Raw genomic sequence first — 26,129 nt, forward strand, 5'->3', positions numbered from 1 at the left:
CTCTGATTCCCCGCCTCTGATTCCCCGCCTCAGATTCCCCGGATCTGATTCCCTGCCTCAGTTTCCCTGCCTCAGATTCCCTGCCTCAGATTCCCTGCCTCAGATTCCCTGCCTCAGATTCCCTGCCTCAGATTCCCTTCATCTGATTCCCTTCATCTGATTCCCTGCCTCTTATTCCCCGCCTCTGATTCCCCGCCTCTGATTCCCCGCCTCTCATTCCCCGCCTCTCATTCCCCGCCTCAGATTCCCCGTCTCAGATTCCCCGCCTCTAATTCCCTGCCTCTGATTACCCGCCTCTGATACCCCGCCTCTGATTCCCCGCCTCTGATTCCCTGCCTCTGATTCCCCGCCTCTGATTCCCCGCCTCTGATTCCCCGCCTCAGATTCCCCGCCTCAAATTCCCCGCCTCAGATTCCCTGCCTCAGATTCCCTTCATCTGATTCCCTTCATCTGATTCCGTGCCTCTGATTCCCTGTCTCTGATTCCCTGCATCTGATTCCCCGCGTCAGATTCCCTGCCTCAGATTCCCCGCCTCAGATTCCCCGCCTCAGATACCACGCCTCAGATTCACCGCCTGAGATTCCCCGCCTCAGATTCCCCGCCTCAGATTCCCCGCCTCAGATTACCCGCCTCAGATTCCCCGCCTCAGATTCCCTGCCTCAGATTCCCTTCATCTGATTCCCTGCCTCTGATTCCCCGCCTCTGATTCCCCGCCTCTGATTCCCCGCCTCTGATTCCCCGCCTCTGATTCCCCGCCTCAGATTCCCCGCTTCAGATTCCCCGCCTCAGATTCCCTGCCTCTGATTCCCCGCCTCTGATTCCACGCCTCTGATTCCATGCCTCTGATTCCACCCCTCTGATTCCCCGCCTCTGATTCCCTTCATCTGATTCCCTTCATCTGATTCCCTGGCTCTAATTCCCCTCCTCTGATTCCTCGCCTCTGATTCCCCGCTTCTGATTCCCCGCCTCTGTTTCCCTGCCTCTGATTCCCCGCATCTGATTCCCGCCTCAGATTCCCTGCCTCAGATACCCTGCCTCAGGTTCCCTGCCTCAGGTTCCCTGCCTCAGATTCCCTGCCTCAGATTCCCTGCCTCAGATTCCCTTCATCTGATTCCCTGCCTCTGATTCCCTGCCTCTGATTCCCCGCCTCTGATTCCCCGCCTCAGATTCCCCGGTTCTGATTCCCCGGTTCTGATTCCCAGCCTCTGATTCCCCGCCTCTGATTCCCCGCCTCTGATTCCCCGCCTCTGATTCCCCGCCTCTGATTCCCCGCCTCTGATTCCCCGCGTCTGATTCCCCACCTCAGATTCCCCGGCTCTGATTCCCTGCCTCAGATTCCCTGCCTCAGATTCCCCACCTCTGATTCCATGCCTCTGATTCCCCACCTCTGATTCCCCGCCTCTGATTCCCCACCTCTGTCTCTATGCCTCTCTTTCGCATCCGCTCTTTCCCCTCCACTCTTTACGCGCCTCTCTTTCCCTCCCTCAATTTCAACAACTCTGTTTGATCTGTTCTGTGTACCTCATTTTCAACACACAAGTTCCAACCACTAAGTTTTACCCATCTCTTTCCCCGCCTCTATTTATCCGCCTATGTTTACCCGCCTGTTTCACCGCCTCTGATTCCCCACCTCAGATTCCCCGCATCAGATTCCCTGCCTCTGATTCCCTGCCTCTGATTCCCCGCCTCTGATTCCCCGCCTGTGATTCCCCGCCTCTGATTCCCCGCCTCAGATTCGCCGGCTCAGATTCCCTGCCTCTGATTCCCCACCTCTGATTCCCTGCCTCAGATTCGCCGGCTCTTATTCTCTGCCTCAGATTCCCTGCCTCATATTCCATGCCTCTGATTCCCCGAATCTGATTCCCCGCCTCAGATTCCCTGCCTCAGATTCCCCGCCTCAGATTCCCCGCCTCAGATTCCCCGCCTCAGATTCCCTGCCTCTGATTCCCCGCATTTGATACCCCACCTCTGATTCCCCGCCTCTGATTCTCCGCCTCTGATTCCCCGCCTCCGATTCCCCGCCTCTGATTCCGCGCCTCAGATTCCCCGGCTCTGATTCCCTGCCTCAGATTCCCTGCCTCAGATTCCCTGCCTCAGATTCCCTGCCTCAGATTCCCTTCATCTGATTCCCTTCATCTGATTCCCTGCCTCTAATTCCCCCCCTCTGATTCCCCGCCTCTGATTCCCCGCCTCTGATTCCACGCCTCTGATTCCCCGCCTCTGATTCCCTTCATCTGATTCCCTTCATCTGATTCCCTGCCTCTTATTCCCCACCTCTGATTCCCCGCCTCTGATTCCCCACCTCCGATTCCCCGCCTCTGATTACCCGCCTCTGATTCCCCGCCTCAGATTCCCCACCTCAGATTCCCCACCTCAGATTCCCCGCCTCAGATTCCCCGCCTCAGATTCCCTTCATCTGATTCCCTTCATCTGATTCCCTGCCTCTTATTCCCCGCCTCTGATTCCCCGCCTCTGATTCCCCGCCTCTGATTCCCCGCCTCTGATTCCCCGCCTCTCATTCCCCGCCTCTGATTCCCCGCCTCTGATTCCCCACCTCAGATTCCCCGACTCCGATTCCCCGCCTCAGATTCCCCGCCTCAGATTCCCTTCCTCAGATTCCCTGCCTCAGATTCCACGCCTCTGATTCCCCGCCTCTGATTCCCTGCCTTTGATTCCCCGCCTCAGATTCCCCACCTCAGATTCCCCGCCTCAGATTCCTTGCATCAGATTCCCTGCCTCAGATTCCCTTCATCTGATTCCCTTCATCTGATTCCCTGCCTCTTATTCCCCGCCTCTGATTCGCTGCCTCTGATTCCCCGCCTCAGATTCCCCGTCTCAGATTCCCCGCCTCTAATTCCCTGCCTCTGATTACCCGCCTCTGATACCCCGCCTCTGTTTCCCCGCCTCTGATTCCCTGCCTCTGATTCCCCGCCTCTGATTCCCCGCCTCTGATTCCCCGCCTCAGATTCCCCGCCTCAAATTCCCCGCCTCAGATTCCCTGCCTCAGATTCCCTTCATCTGATTCCCTTCATCTGATTCCGTGCCTCTGATTCCCTGTCTCTGATTCCCTGCATCTGATTCCCCGCCTCAGATTCCCTGCCTCAGATTCCCCGCCTCAGATTCCCCGCCTCAGATACCACGCCTCAGATTCCCCGCCTGAGATTCCCCGCCTCAGATTCCCCGCCTCAGATTCCCCGCCTCAGATTACCCGCCTCAGATTCCCCGCCTCAGATTCCCTGCCTCAGATTCCCTTCATCTGATTCCCTGCCTCTGATTCCCCGCCTCTGATTCCCCGCCTCTGATTCCCCGCCTCAGATTCCCCGCTTCAGATTCCCCGCCTCAGATTCCCTGCCTCTGATTCCCCGCCTCTGATTCCACGCATCTGATTCCATGCCTCTGATTCCACCCCTCTGATTCCCCGCCTCTGATTCCCTTCATCTGATTCCCTTCATCTGATTCCCTGGCTCTAATTCCCCTCCTCTGATTCCTCGCCTCTGATTCCCCGCTTCTGATTCCCCGCCTCTGATTCCCTGCCTCTGATTCCCCGCATCTGATTCCCGCCTCAGATTCCCTGCCTCAGATTCCCCGCCTCAGATTCCCCTCCTCAGATACCCTGCCTCAGGTTCCCTGCCTCAGGTTCCCTGCCTCAGATTCCCTGCCTCAGATTCCCTGCCTCAGATTCCCTTCATCTGATTCCCTGCCTCTGATTCCCTGCCTCTGATTCCCCGCCTCTGATTCCCCGCCTCTGATTCCCCGCCTCAGATTCCCCGGTTCTGATTCCCCTGTTCTGATTCCCAGCCTCTGATTCCCCGCCTCTGATTCCCCGCCTCTGATTCCACGCCTCTGATTCCCCGCCTCTGTTTCCCCTCCTCTGATTCCCCGCCTCTGATTCCCCGCCTCTGATTCCCCGCCTCTGATTCCCCGCGTCTGATTCCCCACCTCAGATTCCCCGGCTCTGATTCCCTGCCTCAGATTCCCTGCCTCAGATTCCCCACCTCTGATTCCATGCCTCTGATTCCCCACCTCTGATTCCCTGCCTCTGATTCCCTGCAACTGATTGCCCACCTCTGATTCCCCGCCTCTGATTCCCCACCTCTGTCTCTATGCCTCTCTTTCGCATCCGCTCTTTCCCCTCCACTCTTTACGCGCCTCTCTTTCCCTCCCTCAATTTCAACAACTCTGTTTGATCTGTTCTGTGTACCTCATTTTCAACACACAAGTTCCAACCACTAAGTTTTACCCATCTCTTTCCCCGCCTCTATTTATCCGCCTATGTTTACCCGCCTGTTTCACCGCCTCTGATTCCCCACCTCAGATTCCCCGCATCAGATTCCCTGCCTCTGATTCCCTGCCTCTGATTCCCCGCCTCTGATTCCCCGCCTGTGATTCCCCGCCTCTGATTCCCCGCCTCAGATTCGCCGGCTCAGATTCCCTGCCTCTGATTCCCCACCTCTGATTCCCTGCCTCAGATTCGCCGGCTCTTATTCTCTGCCTCAGATTCCCCGCCTCAGATTCCCTGCCTCAGATTCCCCGCCTCAGATTCCCCGCCTCAGATTCCCCGCCTCAGATTCCCCGCCTCAGATACCCCGCCTCAGATTCCCTGCCTCAGATTCCCTGCCTCTGATTCCCCGCATTTGATACCCCACCTCTGATTCCCCGCCTCTGATTCTCCGCCTCTGATTCCCCGCCTCCGATTCCCCGCCTCTGATTCCGCGCCTCAGATTCCCCGGCTCTGATTCCCTGCCTCAGATTCCCTGCCTCAGATTCCCTGCCTCAGATTCCCTGCCTCAGATTCCCTTCATCTGATTCCCTTCATCTGATTCCCTGCCTCTAATTCCCCCCCTCTGATTCCCCGCCTCTGATTCCCCGCCTCTGATTCCACGCCTCTGATTCCCCGCCTCTGATTCCCTTCATCTGATTCCCTTCATCTGATTCCCTGCCTCTTATTCCCCACCTCTGATTCCCCGCCTCTGATTCCCCACCTCTGATTCCCCGCCTCTGATTCCCCGCCTCTGATTCCCCGCCTCAGATTCCCCACCTCAGATTCCCCACCTCAGATTCCCCGCCTCAGATTCCCCGCCTCAGATTCCCTTCATCTGATTCCCTTCATCTGATTCCCTGCCTCTTATTCCCCGCCTCTGATTCCCCGCCTCTGATTCCCCGCCTCTGATTCCCCGCCTCTCATTCCCCGCCTCTGATTCCCCGCCTCTGATTCCCCACCTCAGATTCCCCGACTCCGATTCCCCGCCTCAGATTCCCCGCCTCAGATTCCCTTCCTCAGATTCCCTGCCTCAGATTCCACGCCTCTGATTCCCCGCCTCTGATTCCCTGCCTTTGATTCCCCGCCTCAGATTCCCCACCTCAGATTCCCCGCCTCAGATTCCTTGCATCAGATTCCCTGCCTCAGATTCCCTTCATCTGATTCTCTTCATCTGATTCCCTGCCTCTTATTCCCCGCCTCTGATTCGCTGCCTCTGATTCCCCGCCTCTGATTCCCCGCCTCTGATTCCCCGCCTCTGATTCCCCGCCTCAGATTACGCGGATCTGATTCCCTGCCTCAGTTTCCCTGCCTCAGATTCCCTGCCTCAGATTCCCTGCCTCAGATTCCCTGCCTCAGATTCCCCGCCTCTGATTCCCTGCCTCAGATTCCCTTCATCTGATTCCCTTCATCTGATTCCGTGCCTCTGATTCCCTGTCTCTGATTCCCTGCATCTGATTCCCCGCCTCAGATTCCCTGCCTCAGATTCCCCGTCTCAGATTCCCCGCCTCTAATTCCCTGCCTCTGATTACCCGCCTCTGATACCCCGCCTCTGATTCCCCGCCTCAGATTCCCCGCCTCTGATTCCCCGCCTCTGATTCCCTGCCTCAGATTCCCTTCATCTGATTCCCTTCATCTGATTCCGTGCCTCTGATTCCCTGTCTCTGATTCCCTGCATCTGATTCCCCGCCTCAGATTCCCTGCCTCAGATTCCCCGCCTCAGATTCCCCGCCTCAGATACCCCGCCTCAGATTCCCCGCCTGAGATTCCCCGCCTCAGATTCCCCGCCTCAGATTCCCCGCCTCAGATTACCCGCCTCAGATTCCCCGCCTCAGATTCCCTGCCTCAGATTCCCTTCATCTGATTCCCTGCCTCTGATTCCCCGCCTCTGATTCCCAGCCTCCGATTCCCTGCCTCTGATTCCCCACCTCTGATTCCCCGCCTCTGCATCCCCGCCTCTGATTCCCCGCCTCAGATTCCCCGCCTCAGATTCCCCGGCTCTGATTCCCTGCCTCAGATTCCCTGCCTCAGATTCCCCGCCTCTGATTCCCCGCCTCTGATTCCCCGCCTCTGATTCCCTGACTCTGATTCCCTGACTCTGATTCCCTGCCTCTGATTCCCTGCCTCTGATTCCCCGCCTCTGATTCCCAGCCTCTGATTCCCCGCCTCTGATTCCCCGTCTCTGATATCCCGCCTCTGATTCCCCGCCTCCCTTTCCGCGCAACCTTCCCGGCCTCCGTTTCCCCTCATCTCTTTCCCCGCCTCTGATTCCACGCCTCTGACTCCCCACCTCTGATTCCACGCCTCTGATTCCCCACCTCTGATTCCCCGCCTCTGATTCCCTGCAACTGATTCCCCGCCTCTGATTCCCCGCCTCTGATTCCCCACCTCTGCCTCTATGCCTCTCTTTCGCCTCCGCTCTTTCCCTTCCACTCTTTACGCGCCTCTCTTTCCCTCCCTCAATTTCAACAACTCTGTTTGATCTGTTCTGTGTACCTCATTTTCAACACACAAGTCCCAACCACTATGTTTCACCCATCTCTTTCCCCGCCTCTATTTATCTGCCTATGTTTACCCGCCTCTGATTCCCCACCTCTGATTCCCCGCCTCTGATTCCCCGCCTCTGATTCCCCGCCTCTGATTCCACGCCTCTGATTCCCCGCCTCAGATTCCCTGCCTCAGATTCCCTGCCTTAGATTCCCTGCCTCTGATTCCCCGCCTCAGATTCCCTGCCTCAGATTCACTGCCTCAGATTCCCTGCCTCTGATTCCCTGCCTCTGATTCCCCGCATCTGATACCCCTACTCTGATTCCCCGCCTCAGATTCCCTGCCTCTGATTCCCCGCCTCAGATTCCCTGCCTCAGATTCCCCGGCTCTGATTCCCTGCCTCAAATTCCCTGCCTCAGATTCCCTGCCTCAGATTCCCTGACTCAGATTCCCTTCATCTGATTCCCTTCATCTGATTCCCGCCTCTTATTCCCCGCCTCAGATTCCCCGCCTCAGATTCCCCGCCTCAGATTCCCCGCCTCAGATTCCCTGCCTCAGGTTCCCTGCCTCAGGTTCCCTGCCTCAGATTCCCTGCCTCAGATTCCCTGCCTCAGATTCCCTTCATCTGATTCCTTTCATCTGATTCCCTGCCTCTGATTCCCCGCCTCTGATTCCCCCTCTCTGATTCCCTGCCTCTGATTCCCCGCCTCTGATTCGCCGCCTCTGATATCCCGCCTCTGATGCCACGCCTCCCTTTCCGCGCAACTTTTCCGGCCTCCGTTTCCCCACATCTCTTTCCCCGCCTCTGATTCCACGCCCCTGATTCCCCGCCTCTGATTCCATGCCTCTGATTCCCCACCTCTGATTCCCTGCCTCTGATTCCCTGCAACTGATTGCCCGCCTCAGATTCCCCGCCTCAGATTCCCTGCCTCAGATTCCCTGCCTCAGGTTCCCTGCCTCAGGTTCCCTGCCTCAGATTCCCTGCCTCAGATTCCCTGCCTCAGATTCCCTTCATCTGATTCCCTTCATCTGATTCCCTGCCTCTGATTACCTGCCTCTGAATCCCCGCCTCTGATTCCCTGCCTCTGATTCCCTGCCTCTGATTCCCCACCTCTGATTCCCCTCCTCTGATTCCCCGCCTCTGATTCCCCGCCTCTGATTCCCCGCCTCAGATTCCCCGGTTCTGATTCCCCGGTTCTGATTCCCCGCCTCTGATTCCCCGCCTCTGATTCCCCGCCTCTGATTCCCCGCCTCTGATTCCCCGCCTCAGATTCCCCGGCTCTGATTCCCTGCCTCAGATTCCCTGCCTCAGATTCCCCGCCTCTGATTCCCCGCCTCTGATTCCCCGCCTCTGATTCCCCTCCTCTGATTCCCCGCCTCTGATTCCCCGCCTCTGATTCCCCGCCTCTGATTCCCCGCGTCTGATTCCCCACCTCAGATTCCCCGGCTCTGATTCCCTGCCTCAGATTCCCTGCCTCAGATTCCCCACCTCTGATTCCATGCCTCTGATTCCCCACCTCTGATTCCCTGCCTCTGATTCCCTGCAACTGATTGCCCGCCTCTGATTCCCCGCCTCTGATTCCCAACCTCTGTCTCTATGCCTCTCTTTCGCATCCGCTCTTTCCCCTCCACTCTTTACGCGCCTCTCTTTCCCTCCCTCAATTTCAACAACTCTGTTTGATCTGTTCTGTGTACCTCATTTTCAACACACAAGTTCCAACCACTAAGTTTTACCCATCTCTTTCCCCGCCTCTATTTATCCGCCTATGTTTACCCGCCTGTTTCACCGCCTCTGATTCCCCACCTCAGATTCCCCGCATCAGATTCCCTGCCTCTGATTCCCTGCCTCTGATTCCCCGCCTCTGATTCCCCGCCTGTGATTCCCCGCCTCTGATTCCCCGCCTCAGATTTGCCGGCTCAGGATCCCTGCCTCTGATTCCCCACCTCTGATTCCCTGCCTCAGATTCGCCGGCTCTGATTCTCTGCCTCAGATTCCCTGCCTCATATTCCATGCCTCTGATTCCCCGAATCTGATTCCCCGCCTCAGATTCCCCGCCTCAGATTCCCCGCCTCAGATTCCCCGCCTCAGATTCCCCGCCTCAGATACCCCGCCTCAGATTCCCTGCATCAGATTCCCTGCCTCTGATTCCCCGCATCTGATACCCCGCCTCAGATTCCCTGCATCAGATTCCCTGCCTCTGATTCCCCGCATCTGATACCCCACCTCTGATTCCCCGCCTCTGATTCCCCGCCTCTGATTCCCCGCCTCCGATTCCCCGCCTCTGATTCCGCGCCTCAGATTCCCCGGCTCTGATTCCCTGCCTCAGATTCCCTGCCTCAGATTCCCTGCCTCAGATTCCCTGCCTCAGATTCCCTTCATCTGATTCCCTTCATCTGATCCCCTGCCTCTAATTCCCCGCCTCTGATTCCCCGCCTCTGATTCCCCGCCTCTGATTCCACGCCTCTGATTCCCCGCCTCTGATTCCCTTCATCTGATTCCCTTCATCTGATTCCCTGCCTCTTATTCCCCGCCTCTGATTCCCCGCCTCTGATTCCCCGCCTCTGATTCCCCGCCTCAGATTCCCCGCCTCAGATTCCCCGCCTCAGAATCCCCGCCTCAGATTCCCCACCTCAGATTCCCCGCCTCTGATTCCCCGCCTCTGATTCCACGCCTCTGATTCCCCGCCTCAGATTCCCTGCCTCAGATTCCCTGCCTTAGATTCCCTGCCTCTGATTCCCCGCCTCAGATTCCCTGCCTCAGATTCCCTGCCTCTGATTCCCTGCCTCTGATTCCCCGCATCTGATACCCCTACTCTGATTCCCCGCCTCAGATTCCCTGCCTCTGATTCCCCGCCTCAGATTCCCTGCCTCAGATTCCCGGGCTCTGATTCCCTGCCTCAAATTCCCTGCCTCAGATTCCCTGCCTCAGATTCCCTGCCTCAGATTCCCTGCCTCAGATTCCCTTCATCTGATTCCCTTCATCTGATTCCCGCCTCTTATTCCCCGCCTCAGATTCCCCGCCTCAGATTCCCCGCCTCAGATTCGCCGCCTCAGATTCCCTGCCTCAGGTTCCCTGCCTCAGGTTCCCTGCCTCAGATTCCCTGCCTCAGATTCCCTGCCTCAGATTCCCTTCATCTGATTCCTTTCATCTGATTCCCTGCCTCTGATTCCCCGCCTCTGATTCCCCCTCTCTGATTCCCTGCCTCTGATTCCCCACCACTGATTCCCCGCCTCTGATTCGCCGCCTCTGATATCCCGCCTCTGATTCCCCGCCTCCCTTTCCGCGCAACTTTTCCGGCCTCCGTTTCCCCACATCTCTTTCCCCGCCTCTGATTCCACGCCCCTGATTCCCCGCCTCTGATTCCATGCCTCTGATTCCCCACCTCTGATTCCCTGCCTCTGATTCCCTGCAACTGATTGCCCGCCTCAGATTCCCCGCCTCAGATTCCCTGCCTCAGATTCCCTGCCTCAGGTTCCCTGCCTCAGGTTCCCTGCCTCAGATTCCCTGCCTCAGATTCCCTGCCTCAGATTCCCTTCATCTGATTCCCTTCATCTGATTCCCTGCCTCTGATTCCCCGCCTCTGATTCCCCGCCTCTGATTCCCCGCCTCTGATTCCCCGCCTCTGATTCCCCGCCTCTGATTCCCCGCATCAGATTCTCCGGTTCTGATTCCCCGGTTCTGATTCCCCGCCTCTGATTCCCCGCCTCTGATTCCCCGCCTCTGATTCCCCGCCTCTGATTCCCCGCCTCAGATTCCCCGGCTCTGATTCCCTGCCTCAGATTCCCTGCCTCAGATTCCCCGCCTCTGATTCCCCGCCTCTGATTCCCCGCCTCTGATTCCCCTCCTCTGATTCCCCGCCTCTGATTCCCCGCCTCTGATTCCCCGCCTCTGATTCCCCGCGTCTGATTCCCCACCTCAGATTCCCCGGCTCTGATTCCCTGCCTCAGATTCCCTGCCTCAGATTCCCCACCTCTGATTCCATGCCTCTGATTCCCCACCTCTGATTCCTTGCCTCTGATTCCCTGCAACTGATTGCCCGCCTCTGATTCCCCGCCTCTGATTCCCCACCTCTGTCTCTATGCCTCTCTTTCGCATGCGCTCTTTCCCCTCCACTCTTTACGCGCCTCTCTTTCCCTCCCTCAATTTCAACAACTCTGTTTGATCTGTTCTGTGTACCTCATTTTCAACACACAAGTTCCAACCACTAAGTTTTACCCATCTCTTTCCCCGCCTCTATTTATCCGCCTATGTTTACCCGCCTGTTTCACCGCCTCTGATTCCCCACCTCAGATTCCCCGCATCAGATTCCCTGCCTCTGATTCCCTGCCTCTGATTCCCCGCCTCTGATTCCCCGCCTGTGATTCCCCGCCTCTGATTCCCCGCCTCAGATTTGCCGGCTCAGATTCCCTGCCTCTGATTCCCCACCTCTGATTCCCTGCCTCAGATTCGCCGGCTCTGATTCTCTGCCTCAGATTCCCTGCCTCATATTCCATGCCTCTGATTCCCCGAATCTGATTCCCCGCCTCAGATTCCCCGCCTCAGATTCCCCGCCTCAGATTCCCCGCCTCAGATTCCCCGCCTCAGATTCCCCGCCTCAGATACCCCGCCTCAGATTTCCTGCCTCAGATTCCCTGCCTCTGATTCCCCGCATCTGATACCCCACCTCTGATTCCCCGCCTCTGATTCCCCGCCTCTGATTCCCCGCCTCCGATTCCCCGCCTCTGATTCCGCGCCTTAGATTCCCCGGCTCTGATTCCTTGCCTCAGATTCCCTGCCTCAGATTCCCTGCCTCAGATTCCCTGCCTCAGATTCCCTTCATCTGATTCCCTTCATCTGATTCCCTGCCTCTAATTCCCCGCCTCTGATTCCCCGCCTCTGATTCCCCGCCTCTGATTCCCCGCCTCTGATTCCACGCCTCTGATTCCCCGCCTCTGATTCCCATCATCTGATTCCCTTCATCTGATTCCCTGCCTCTTATTCCCCGCCTCTGATTCCCCGCCTCTGATTCCCCGCCTCTGATTCCCCGCCTCTGATTCCCCGCCTCAGATTCCCCGCCTCAGATTCCCCGCCTCAGATTCCCCGCCTCAGATTCCCTGCCTCAGATTCCCTGCCTCTGATTCCCCGCATCTGATTCCCCGCCTCTGTTTCCCCGCCTCTCATTCCCCGCCTCTGATTCTCCGCCTCTGATTCCCCACCTCAGATTCCCCGCCTCCGATTCCCTGCCTCAGATTCCCCGCCTCAGATTCCCTTCCTCAGATTCCCTGCCTCAGATTCCACGCCTCTGATTCCCCGCCTCTGATTCCCCGCCTCTGATTCCCTGCCTTTGATTCCCCGCCTCAGATTCCCCACCTCAGATTCCCCGCCTCAGATTCCTTGCATCAGATTCCCTGCCTCAGATTCCCTTCATCTGATTCCCTTCATCTGATTCCCTGCCTCTTATTCCCTGCCTCTGATTCGCTGCCTCTGATTCCCCGCCTCTGATTCCCCGCCTCTGATATCCCGCCTCTGATTCCCCGCCTCCCTTTCCGCGCAACTTTCCCGGCCTCCGTTTCCCCTCATCTCTTTCCCCGCCTCTGATTCCACGCCTCTGACTCCCCACCTCTGATTCCCCGCCTCTGATTCCCCACCTCTGCCTCTATGCCTCTCTTTCGCATCCGCTCTTTCCCTTCCACTCTTTACGCGCCTCTCTTTCCCTCCCTCAATTTCAACAACTCTGTTTGATCTGTTCTGCGTAGCTCATTTTCAACACACAAGTCCCAACCACTATGTTTCACCCATCTCTTTCCCCGCCTCTATTTATCCGCCTATGTTTACCCGCCTCTGATTCCCCACCTCTGATTCCCCGCCTCTGATTCCCCGCCTCTGATTCCCCGCCTCTGATTCCACGCCTCTGATTCCCCGCCTCAGATTCCCTGCCTCAGATTCCCTGCCTTAGATTCCCTGCCTCTGATTCCCCGCCTCAGATTCCCTGCCTCAGATTCCCTGCCTCTGATTCCCTGCCTCTGATTCCCCGCATCTGATACCCCTACTCTGATTCCCCGCCTCAGATTCCCTGCCTCTGATTCCCTGCCTCAAATTCCCTGCCTCAGATTCCCTGCCTCAGATTCCCTGCCTCAGATTCCCTTCATCTGATTCCCTTCATCTGATTCCCGCCTCTTATTCCCCGCCTCAGATTCCCCGCCTCAGATTCCCCGCCTCTGATTCCCCCTCTCTGATTCCCTGCCTCTGATTCCCCACCTCTGATTCCCCGCCTCTGATTCGCCGCCTCTGATATCCCGCCTCTGATTCCCCGCCTCCCTTTCCGCGCAACTTTTCCGGCCTCCGTTTCCCCACATCTCTTTCCCCGCCTCTGATTCCACGCCCCTGATTCCCCGCCTCTGATTCCATGCCTCTGATTCCCCACCTCTGATTCCCTGCCTCTGATTCCCTGCAACTGATTGCCCGCCTCAGATTCCCCGCCTCAGATTCCCTGCCTCAGATTCCCTGCCTCAGGTTCCCTGCCTCAGGTTCCCTGCCTTAGATTCCCTGCCTCAGATTCCCTGCCTCAGATTCCCTTCATCTGATTCCCTTCATCTGATTCCCTGCCTCTGATTCCCTGCCTCTGAATCCCCGCCTCTGATTCCCTGCCTCTGATTCCCTGCCTCTGATTCCCCACCTCTGATTCCCCTCCTCTGATTCCCCGCCTCTGATTCCCCGCCTCTGATTCCCCGCCTCAGATTCCCCGGTTCTGATTCCCCGGTTCTGATTCCCCGCCTCTGATTCCCCGCCTCTGATTCCCCGCCTCTGATTCCCCGCCTCTGATTCCCCGCCTCAGATTCCCCCGCTCTGATTCCCTGCCTCAGATTCCCTGCCTCAGATTCCCCGCCTCTGATTCCCCGCCTCTGATTCCCCACCTCTGATTCCCCTCCTCTGATTCCCCGCCTCTGATTCCCCGCCTCTGATTCCCTGCCTCTGATTCCCCGCGTCTGATTCCCCACCTCAGATTCCCCGGCTCTGATTCCCTGCCTCAGATTCCCTGCCTCAGATTCCCCACCTCTGATTCCATGCCTCTGATTCCCCACCTCTGATTCCCTGCCTCTGATTCCCTTCATCTGATTCCCCTCCTCTGATTCCCCGCCTCTGATTCCCCGCCTCTGATTCTCTGCCTCAGATTCCCTGCCTCAGATTCCATGCCTCTGATTCCCCGAATCTGATTCACCGCCTCAGATTCCCTGCCTCAGATTCCCCGCCTCAGATTCCCCACCTCAGATACCCCACCTCAGATTACCGCCTCAGATACCCTGCCTCAGATTCCCTGCATCAGATTCCCTTCATCTGATTCCCCGCCTCTGATTCCCCGCCTCTGATTCCCCACCTCTGATTCCCCGCCTCTGATTCCCCGCCTCAGATTCCCTGCCTCAGGTTCACTGCCTCAGGTTCCCTGCCTCAGATTCCCTGCCTCAGATTCCCTGCCTCAGATTCCCTTCATCTGATTCCTTTCATCTGATTCCCTGCCTCTGATTCCCCGCCTCTGATTCCCCCTCTCTGATTCCCTGCCTCTGATTCCCCACCTCTGATTCCCCGCCTCTGATTCGCCGCCTCTGATATCCCGCCTCTGATTCCCCGCCTCCCTTTCCGCACAACTTTTCCGGCCTCCGTTTCCCCACATCTCTTTCCCCGCCTCTGATTCCACGCCCCTGATTCCCCGCCTCTGATTCCATGCCTCTGATTCCCCACCTCTGATTCCCTGCCTCTGATTCCCTGCAACTGATTGCCCGCCTCAGATTCCCCGCCTCAGATTCCCTGCCTCAGATTCACCTCCTCAGGTTCCCTGCCTCAGGTTCCCTGCCTCAGATTCCCTGCCTCAGATTCCCTGCCTCAGATTCCCTTCATCTGATTCCCTTCATCTGATTCCCTGCCTCTGATTCCCTGCCTCTGATTCCCCGCCTCTGATTCCCTGCCTCTGATTCCCTGCCTCTGATTCCCCACCTCTGATTCCCCTCCTCTGATTCCCTGCCTCTGATTCCCCGCCTCTGATTCCCCGCCTCAGATTCCCCTGTTCTGATTCCCCGGTTCTGATTCCCCGCCTCTGATTCCCCGCCTCTGATTCCCCGCCTCCGATTCCCCACCTCTGATTCCCCGCCTCAGATTCCCCGGCTCTGATTCCCTGCCTCAGATTCCCTGCCTCAGATTCCCCGCCTCTGATTCCCCGCCTCTGATTCCCCGCCTCTGATTCCCCTCCTCTGATTCCCCGCCTCTGATTTCCAGCCTCTGATTCCCCGCCTCTGATTCCCCGCCTCTGATATCCCGCCTCTGATTCCCCGCCTCCCTTTCCGCGCAACTTTTCAGGCCTCCGTTTCCCCACATCTCTTTCCCCGCCTCTGATTCCACGCCTCTGATTCCCCACCTCTGATTCCCTGCCTCTGATTCCCTGCAACTGATTGCCCGCCTCTGATTCCCCGCCTCTGATTCCCCACCTCTGTCTCTATGCCTCTCTTTCGCCTCCGCTCTTTCCCCTCCACTCTTTACGCGCCTCTCTTTCCCTCCCTCAATTTCAACTACTCTGTTTGATCTGTTCTGTGTACCTCACTTTCAACACACAAGTTCCAACCACTAAGTTTTACCCATCTCTTTCCCCGCCTCTATTTATCCGCCTATGTTTACCAGCCTCTGTTTACCCGCCTGTTTCACCGCCTCTGATTCCCCACCTCAGATTCCCCGCATCAGATTCCCTGCCTCTGATTCCCTGCCTCTGATTCCCCGCCTCTGATTCCCCGCCTGTGATTCCCCGCCTCTGATTCCCCGCCTCAGATTCGCCGGCTCAGATTCCCTGCCTCTGATTCCCCACCTCTGATTCCCTGCCTCAGATTCGCCGGCTCTGATTCTCTGCCTCAGATTCCCTGCCTCATATTCCATGCCTCTGATTCCCCGAATCTGATTCCCCGCCTCAGATTCCCCGAATCTGATACCCCGCCTCAGATTCCCCGCCTCAGATTCCCCGCCTCAGATTCCCCGCCTCAGATTCCCCGCCTCAGATACCCCGCCTCAGATTCCCGCCTCAGATTCCCGCCTCAGATTCCCTTCATCTGATTCCCTTCATCTGATTCCCTGCCTCTGATTCCCTTCATCTGATTCCCTGCCTCTGATTCCCCGCCTCTGATTCCCCGCCTCTGATTCCCTGCCTCTGATTCCCCACCTCTGATTCACCGCCTCTGATTCCCCGCCTCTCATTCCCCGCCTCTGATTCCCCGACTCTGATTCCCCGCCTCAGATTCCCCGGCTCTGATTCCTTCCCTCAGATTCCCTGCCTCAGATTCCCCGCCTCTGATTCCCCGCCTCAGATTCGCCGGCTCAGATTCCCTGCCTCTGATTCCCCGCCTCTGATTCCCCGCCTCTTATTCCCCTCCTCTGATTCCCCGCCTCAGATTCGCCGGCTCTGATTCTCTGCCTCTCATTCCCCGCCTCAGATTCCCCGGCTCTGATTCCTTCCCTCAGATTCCCTGCCTCAGATTCCCCGCCTCTGATTCCCCGAATCTGATTCTCCGCCTCAGATTCCCTGCCTCTGATTCCCCGCCTCAGATTCCCCGCCTCAGATACCCCGCCTCAGATTACCGCCTCAGATACCCTGCCTCAGATTCCCTGCCTCAGATTCCCTTCATCTGATTCCCTTCATTTGATTCCCTGCCTCTGATTCCCTGCCTCTGATTCCCTGCCTCTTATTCCCCGCCTCTGATTCCCCGCCTCTGATTCCCCGCCTCTGATTCCCCACCTCTGATTCCCCTCCTCTGATTCCCCGCCTCTGATTCCCCGCCTCTGATTGCCCGCCTCAGTTCCCCGGTTCTGATTCCCTCCCTCAGATTCCCTGCCTGAGATTCCCCGCCTCTGATTCCCTGCCTCTCTTTCCCTGCCACTATTTTCGTGCCTCCTTCTCTGCTTCTCTTTTCCCACATCTCTTTTCCGCCCTCTGATTCCCCGCCTCTGATTCCCCGCCTCTGATTCCCCGCCTCTGATTCCCCGCCTCTGATTCCCCGCCTCTGATTCCCAGCCTCTGATTCCCCGCCTCTGATATCCCGCCTCTGATTCCCCGCCTCCCTTTCCGCGCAACTTTTCCGGCCTCCGTTTCCCCACATTTCTTTCCCCGCCTCTGATTCCACACCTCTGATTCCCCGCCTCTGATTCCCTGCCTCTGATTCCCCACCTCTGATTCCCCGCCTCTGCATCCCCGCCTCTGATTCCCCGCCTCTGATTCCCCGCCTCAGATTCCCCGGCTCTGATTCCCTGCCTCAGATTCCCTGCCTCAGATTCCCCGCCTCTGATTCCCCGCCTCTGATTCCCCGCCTCTGATTCCCCGCCTCTGATTCCCCACCTCTGTCTCTATGCCTCTCTTTCGCCTCCGCTCTTTCCCTTCCACTCTTTACGCGCCTCTCTTTCCCTCCCTCAATTTCAACAACTCTGTTTGATCTGTTCTGTGTACCTCATTTTCAACACACAAGTCCCAACCACTATGTTTCACCCATCTCTTTCCCCGCCTCTATTTATCCGCCTATGTTTACCCGCCTCTGATTCCCCACCTCTGATTCCCCGCCTCTGATTCCCCGCCTCTGATTCCCCGCCTCTGATTCCACGCCTCTGATTCCCCGCCTCAGATTGCCTGCCTCAGATTCCCTGCCTTAGATTCCCTGCCTCTGATTCCCCGCCTCAGATTCCCTGCCTCAGATTCCCTGCCTCTGATTCCCTGCTTCTGATTCCCCGCATCTGATACCCCTACTCTGATTCCCTGCCTCTGATTCCCCGCCTCAGATTCCCCGCCTCAGATTCCCCGGCTCTGATTCCCTGCCTCAAATTCCCTGCCTCAGATTCCCTGCCTCAGATTCCCTGCCTCAGATTCCCTTCATCTGATTCCCTTCATCTGATTCCTGCCTCTTATTCCCCGCCTCAGATTCCCCGCCTCAGGTTCCCTGCCTCAGGTTCCCTGCCTCAGATTCCCTGCCTCAGATTCCCTGCCTCAGATTCCCTTCATCTGATTCCTTTCATCTGATTCCCTGCCTCTGATTCCCCGCCTCTGATTCCCCCTCTCTGATTCCCTGCCTCTGATTCCCCACCTCTGATTCCCCGCCTCTGATTCCCCGCCTCTGATATCCCGCCTCTGATTCCCCGCCTCCCTTTCCGCGCAACTTTTCCGGCCTCCGTTTCCCCACATCTCTTTCCCCGCCTCTGATTCCACGCCCCTGATTCCCCGCCTCTGATTCCATGCCTCTGATTCCCCACCTCTGATTCCCTGCCTCTGATTCCCTGCAACTGATTGCCCGCCTCAGATTCCCCGCCTCAGATTCCCTGCCTCAGATTCCCTGCCTCAGATTCCCTGCCTCAGGTTCCCTGCCTCAGGTTCCCTGCCTCAGATTCCCTGCCTCAGATTCCCTGCCTCAGATTCCCTTCATCTGATTCCCTTCATCTGATTCCCTGCCTCTGATTCCCTGCGTCTGATTCCCTGCCTCTGATTCCCTGCCTCTGATTCCCTGCCTCTGATTCCCCAACTCTGATTCCCCTCCTCTGATTCCCCGCCTCTGATTCCCCGCCTTTGATTCCCCGCCTCAGATTCCCCGGTTCTGATTCCCCGGTTCTGATTCCCCGCCTCTGAATCCCCGCCTCTGATTCCCCGCCTCTGATTCCCCGCCTCTGATTCCCCGCCTCAGATTCCCCGGCTCTGATTCCCTGCCTCAGATTCCCTGCCTCAGATTCCCCGCCTCTGATTCCCCGCCTCTGATTCCCCGCCTCTGATTCCCCTCCTCTGATTCCACGCCTCTGATTTCCAGCCTCTGATTCCCCGCCTCTGATTCCCCGCCTCTGATATCCCGCCTCTGATTCCCCGCCTCCCTTTCCGCGCAACTTTTCCGGCCTCCATTTCCCCACATCTCTTTTCCCGCCTCTGATTCCACGCCTCTGATTCCCCACCTCTGATTCCATGCCTCTGATTCCCCACCTCTGATTCCCTGCCTCTGATTCCCTGCAACTGATTGCCCGCCTCTGATTCCCCGCCTCTGATTCCCCACCTCTGTCTCTATGCCTCTCTTTCGCCTCCGCTCTTTCCCCTCCACTCTTTACGCGCCTCTCTTTCCCTCCCTCAATTTCAACAACTCTGTTTGATCTGTTCTGTGTACCTCATTTTCAACACACAAGTTCCAACCACTAAGTTTTACCCATCTCTTTCCCCGCCTCTATTTATCCGCCTATGTTTACCCGCCTCTGTTTACCCGCCTGTTTCACCGCCTCTGATTCCCCACCTCAGATTCCCCGCATCAGATTCCCTGCCTCTGATTCCCTGCCTCTGATTCCCCGCCTCTGATTCCCCGCCTGTGATTCCCCGCCTCTGATTCCCCGCCTCAGATTCGCTGGCTCAGATTCCCTGCCTCTGATTCCCCACCTCTGATTCCCTGCCTCAGATTCGCCGGCTCTGATTCTCTGCCTCAGATTCCCTTCCTCATATTCCATGCCTCTGATTCCCCGAATCTGATTCCCCGCCTCAGATTCCCCGCCTCAGATTCCCCACCTCAGATTCCCCGCCTCAGATTCCCCGCCTCAGATACCCCGCCTCAGATTCCCGCCTCAGATTCCCGTCTCAGATACCCTGCCTCAGATTCCCTGTTTCAGATACCCTTCATCTGATTCCCTTCATCTGATTCCCTGCCTCTGATTCCCCACCTCTGATTCCCCGCCTCTGATTCCCCGCCTCTGATTTCCCGCCTCTGATTCCCAGCCTCTGATTCCCCGCCTCTGATTCCCCGCCTCAGATTCTCCGGCTCTGATTCCCTGCCTCAGAGTCCCTTCCTCAGATTCACTGCCTCAGATTCCCTTCATCTGATTCCCTTCATCTGATTCCGTGCCTCTTATTCCCCGCCTCTGATTCCCCACCTCTGATTCCCCACCTCTGATTCCCCGCCTCAGATTCCCTGCCTCAGATTCCCTGCCTCAGATTCCCTGCCTCAGATTCCCTGCCTCAGATTCCCTGCCTCTGATTCCCCGCCTCTGATTCCCTGCCTCTGATTCCCCGCCTCTGATTCCCCGCCTCAGATCCCCGCCTCAAATTCCCTGCCTCAGATTCGCTGCCTCAGATTCCCTTCATCTGATTCCCTTCATCTGATTCCCTGCCTCTAATTCCCCTCCTCTGATACCCCGCCTCTGATTCCCCGCCTCTGATTCCCTGCCTCCGATTCCCTGCCTCTGATTCCCCGCATCTGATTCCCCGCCTCAGATTCCCCGCCTCAGATTCCCCGCCTCAGATTCCCCGCCTCAGATACCCCGCCTCAGATTCCCCGCCTCAGATTCCCTGCCTCAGATTCCCTGCCTCAGATTCCCTTCCTCAGATTCCCTTCATCTGATTCCCTTCATCTGATTCCCTGCCTTTGATTCCCCGCCTCTGATTCCCTGCCTCTGATTCCCTGACTCTGATTCCCCTCCTCTGATTCCCCGCCTCTGATTCCCCGCCTCTGATTCCCCGCCTCTGATTCCCCGCCTCTGATTCCCCGCCTCTGATTCCCCGCCTCTGATTCCCCGCCTCTGATTCCCAGCCTTTGATTCCCCGCCTCTGATTCCCCGCCTCTGATATCCCACCTCTGATTCCCCGCCTCCCATTCCGCGCAACTTTCCCGGCCTCCGTTTCTCCACATCTCTTTCACCGCCTCTGATTCCACGCCTCTGATTCCCCGCCTCTAATTCCACGCCTCTGATTCCCCACCTCTGATTCCCCGCCTCTGATTCCCCGCAACTGATTCCCCGCCTCTGATTCCCCGCCTCTGATTCCCCACCTCTGTCTCTATGCCTCTTTTTCGCCTCCGCTCTTTCCCCTCCACTCTTTACGCGCCTCTCTTTCCGTCCCTCAATTTTAACAACTCTGTTTGATCTGTTCTGTGTACCTCATTTTCAACACACAAGTCCCAACCACTATGTTTCACCCATCTCTTTCCCCGCCTCTATTTATCCGCCTATGTTTAGCCGCCTGTGATTCCCCACCTCTGATTCCCCGCCTCTGATTCCCTGCCTCTGATTCCCCGCCTCTGATTCCCTGCCTCTGATTCCCCGCCTCTGATTCCCCGCCTCTGATTCCCCGCCTCAGATTCCCTGCCTCAGATTCCCTGCCTTAGATTCCCTGCCTCTGATTCCCCGCATCAGATTCCCTGCCTCAGATTCCCTGCCTCTGATTCCCCGCCTCTGATTCCCCGCCTCTGAATCCCCACCTCAGATTCCCCGCCTCAGATTCCCCGCCTCAGGTTCCCCGCCTCAGATTCCCTGCCTCAGAGTCCCTGCCTCAGATTCCCTTCATCTGATTCCCTTCATCTGATTCCCTTCATCTGATTCCCTGCCTCTTATTCCCCGACTCTGATTCCCCGCCTCTGATTCCCCGCCTCTGATTCCCCGCCTCTGATTCCCCGCCTCAGATTCCCTGCCTCAGATTCCCTGCCTTAGATTCCCTGCCTCTGATTCCCCGCCTCTGATTCCCCGCCTCTGATTCCCCGCCTCTGATTCCCCGCCTCTGATTCCCCGCCTCAGATTCCCCGGCTCTGATTCCCTGCCTCAGATTCCCTGCCTCAGATTCCCTGCCTCAGATTCCCTTCATCTGATTCCCTTCATCTGATTCCCGCCTCTTATTCCCCGCCTCAGATTCCCCGCCTCAGATACCCCGCCTCAGATTCCCCGCCTCAGATTCCCCGCCTCAGATACCCCGCCTCAGATTCCCGCCTCAGATACCCTGCCTCAGATTGCCTGCCTCAGATTCCCTTCATCTGATTCCCTTCATCTGATTCCCTGCCTCTGATTCCCCACCTCTTATTCCCCGCCTCTGATTCCCTGGCTCAGATTCCCCGGCTCTGATTCCCTCCCTCAGATTCCCTGCCTCAGATTCCCCGCCTCTGATTCCCCGCCTCTGATTCCCCACCTCTGATTCCCCGCCTCTGATTCCCCGCCTCTGATTCCCCGCCTCAGATTCCCCACCTCAGATTCCCCGCCTCAGATACCCCGCCTCAGATTCCCGCCTCAGATACCCTGCCTCAGATTCCCTGCCTCAGATTCCCTTCATCTGATTCCCTTCATCTGATTCCCTGCCTCTGATTCCCCACCTCTTATTCCCCGCCTCTGATACCCTGCCTCAGATTCCCTGCCTCAGATTCCCTTCATCTGATTCCCTTCATCTGATTCCCGCCTCTTATTCCCCGCCTCAGATTCCCCGCCTCAGATACCCCGCCTCAGATTCCCCGCCTCAGGTTCCCTGCCTCAGGTTCCCTGCCTCAGATTCCCTGCCTCAGATTCCCTGCCTCAGATTCCCTTCATCTGATTCCTTTCATCTGATTCCCCGCCTCTGATTCCCCGCATCTGATTCCCCGCCTCTGATTCCCTGCCTCTGATTCCCCGCCTCTGTTTCCCAGCCTCTGATTCCCCGCCTCTGATTCCCCGCCTCAGATATCCCGCCTCTGATTCCCCGCCTCCCTTTCTGCGCAACTTTCCCGGCCTCCGTTTCCCCACATCTCTTTCCCCGCCTCTGATTCCACGCCTCTGATTCCCCGCCTCTGATTCCCCGCCTCTGATTCCCTTCAACTGATTGCCCGCCTCTGATTCCTCGCCTCTGATTCCTGACCTCTGTCTCTATGCCTCTCTTTTGCCTCCGCTCTTTCCCCTCCACTCTTTACGCGCCTCTCTTTCCCTCCCTCAATTTCAACATCTCTGTTTGATCTGTTCTGTGTACCTCATTTTCAACACACAAGTCCCAACCACTAGATTTCACCCATCTCTTTCCCCACCTCTATTTATCCGCCTATGTTTACCCGCCTCTGATTCCCCACCTCTGATTCCCCGCCTCTGATTCCCCTCCTCTGATTCCCCGCCTCTGATTCCCCGCCTCTGATTCCCCGCCTCTGATTCCCCGCCTCTGATTCCCCGCATCCGATTCCCCGCCTCAGATTCCCTGCCTCAGATTCCCTGCCTCAGATTCCCTGCCTCAGATTCCCTGCCTCAGATTCCCCGCCTCTGATTCCCCGCCTCTGATTCCCCGCCTCAGATTCCCTGCCTCAGGTTCCCTGCCTCAGATTCCCTGCCTCAGATTCCATTCATCTGATTCTCTTCATGTGATTCCCTTCATCTGATTCCCCGCCTCTGATTCCCCGCCTCTGATTCCCCGCCACTGATTCCCCGCCACGGATTCCCCGCCTCAGGTTCCGTTCCTCAGATTCCCTGTCTCAGATTCCCTGCCTCTGATTCCCCGCATCTGATACCCCGCCTCTGATTCCCCACCTCTGATTCCCCGCTTCTGATTCCCCGCCTCTGATTCCCTGCCTCAGATTCCCTGCCTCAGATTCCCTGCCTTAGATTCCCTTCATCTGATTCCCTTCATCTATTTCCATGCCTCTTATTCCCCGCCTCTGATTCCGCGCCTCTGATTCCCCGCCTCTGATTTCCCGCCTCTGATTCCCCGCCTCTGATTCCCTTCATCTGATTCCCTTCATCTGATTCCCTGCCTCTGATTCCCCGCCTCTGATTCCCCGCCTCTGATTCCTCGCCTCTGATTCCCCGCCTCTGATTCCCCTCCTCTTATTCCCTGCCTCTGATTCCCCGCCTCAGATTCCCTGCCTCAGATTTCCTGCCTCAGATTCCCTGCCTCTGATTCTCCGCATCTGATCCTCCGCCTCTGATTCCCTGCCTCAGATTCCCCGCCTCAGATTCCCCGCCTCAGATTCCCCGCCTCAGATTCCCCGCCTCAGATTCCCTGCCTCAGATCCCCTTCATCTGATTCCCTTCATCTGATTCCCTGCCTCTTATTCCCCGCCTCTGATTCCCCGCCTCTGATTCCCCGCCTCTGATTCCCCGCCTCTGATTCCCCACCTCAGATTCCCTGCCTCAGATTCCCTGCCTCAGATTCCCCGCCACAGATTCCCTGCCTCAATCCCTGCCTCAGATTCCCTGCCTCTGACTCCCCGCCTCTGATTCCCCGCCTCAGATTCCCCGCCTCAGATTCCCCGCCTCCGATTCCCTGCCTCAGATTCACTGCCTCAGATTCCCTTCATCTGATTCCCTGCCTCTTCTTCCCCACCTCTGATTCCCTGCCTCTGATTCCCCGCCTCTGATTCCCCGCCTCTGATTTCCCACCTCTGATTCCCAGCCTCTGATTCCCCGCCTCTGATTCCCCGCCTCAGATTCCCCGGCTCTGATTCCCTGCCTCAGAGTCCCTTCCTCAGATTCACTGCCTCAGATTCCCTTCATCTGATTCCCTTCATCTGAATCCGTGCCTCTTATTCCCCGCCTCTGATTCCCCACCTCTGATTCCCCGCCTCTGATTCCCCGCCTCAGATTCCCTGCCTCAGATTCCCTGCCTCAGATTCCCTGCCTCAGATTCCCTGCCTCAGATTCCCTGCCTCTGATTCCCCGCCTCTGATTCCCTGCATCTGATTCCCCGCCTCTGATTCCCCGCCTCAGATCCCCGCCTCAAATTCCCTGCCTCAGATTCGCTGCCTCAGATTCCCTTCATCTGATTCCCTTCATCTGATTCCCTGCCTCTAATTCCCCTCCTCTGATACCCCGCCTCTGATTCCCCGCCTCTGATTCCCTGCCTCCGATTCCCTGCCTCTGATTCCCCGCATCTGATTCCCCGCCTCAGATTCCCCGCCTCAGATTCCCCGCCTCAGATTCCCCGCCTCAGATACCCCGCCTCAGATTCCCCGCCTCAGATTCCCCGCCTCAGATTCCCCGCCTCAGATTCCCTGCCTCAGATTCCCTGCCTCAGATTCCCTTCCTCAGATTCCCTTCATCTGATTCCCTTCATCTGATTCCCTGCCTTTGATTCCCCGCCTCTGATTCCCTGCCTCTGATTCCCTGACTCTGATTCCCCACCTCTGATTCCCCGCCTCTGATTCCCCGCCTCAGATTCCCCGGCTCTGATTCCCTGCCTCAGATTCCCTTCCTCTGATTCCCCGCCTCTGATTCCCCGCCTCTGATTCCCCGCCTCTGATTCCCCGCCTCTGATTCCCCGCCTCTGATTCCCAGCCTTTGATTCCCCGCCTCTGATTCCCCGCCTCTGATATCCCACCTCTGATTCCCCGCCTCCCTTTCCGCGCAACTTTCCCGGCCTCCGTTTCTCCACATCTCTTTCCCCGCCTCTGATTCCACGCCTCTGATTCCCCGCCTCTAATTCCACGCCTCTGATTCCCCACCTCTGATTCCCCGCCTCTGATTCCCCGCAACTGATTCCCCGCCTCTGATTCCCCGCCTCTGATTCCCCACCTCTGTCTCTATGCCTCTTTTTCGCCTCCGCTCTTTCCCCTCCACTCTTTACGCGCCTCTCTTTCCGTCCCTCAATTTTAACAACTCTGTTTGATCTGTTCTGTGTACCTCATTTTCAACACACAAGTCCCAACCACTATGTTTCACCCATCTCTTTCCCCGCCTCTATTTATCCGCCTATGTTTAGCCGCCTGTGATTCCCCACCTCTGATTCCCCGCCTCTGATTCCCTGCCTCTGATTCCCCGCCTCTGATTCCCCGCCTCTGATTCCCCGCCTCTGATTCCCCGCCTCTGATTCCCCGCCTCAGATTCCCTGCCTCAGATTCCCTGCCTTAGATTCCCTGCCTCTGATTCCCCGCATCAGATTCCCTGCCTCAGATTCCCTGCCTCTGATTCCCCGCCTCTGAATCCCCACCTCAGATTCCCCGCCTCAGATTCCCCGCCTCAGGTTCCCTGCCTCAGATTCCCTGCCTCAGATTCCCTGCCTCAGATTCCCTGCCTCAGATTCCCTTCATCTGATTCCCTTCATCTGATTCCCGCCTCTTATTCCCCGCCTCAGATTCCCCGCCTCAGATACCCCGCCTCAGATTCCCCGCCTCAGGTTCCCTGCCTCAGGTTCCCTGCCTCAGATTCCCTGCCTCAGATTCCCTGCCTTAGATTCCCTGCCTCTGATTCCCCACCTCTGATTCCCCGCCTCTGATTCCCCGCCTCTGATTCCCCACCTCTGATTTCCAGCCTCTGATTCCCCGCCTCTGATTCCCCGCCTCTGATATCCCGCCTCTGATTCCCCGCCTCCCTTTCCGCGCAACTTTTCCGGCCTCCGTTTCCCCACATCTCTTTCCCCGCCTCTGATTCCCCGCCTCTGATTCCCCGCCTCTGATTCCCCGCCTCTGATTCCCCGCCTCTGATTCCCCGCCTCTGATTTCCAGCCTCTGATTCCCCGCCTCTGATTCCCCGCCTCTGATTCCCCGCCTCAGATTCACCGGCTCTGATTCCCCGCCTCTGATTGCATGCCTCTGATTCCCCACCTCTGATTCCCCGCCTCTGATTCCCTGCAACTGATTGCCTGCCTCTGATTCCCCGCCTCAGATTCCCCACCTCTGTCTCTCTGCCTCTCTTTCGCCTCCGCTCTTTCCCCTCCAC

This window comes from Narcine bancroftii, chromosome 7 (genome assembly GCF_036971445.1).
Source record: "Narcine bancroftii isolate sNarBan1 chromosome 7, sNarBan1.hap1, whole genome shotgun sequence".
NCBI classification, from domain to species: domain Eukaryota; kingdom Metazoa; phylum Chordata; class Chondrichthyes; order Torpediniformes; family Narcinidae; genus Narcine; species Narcine bancroftii.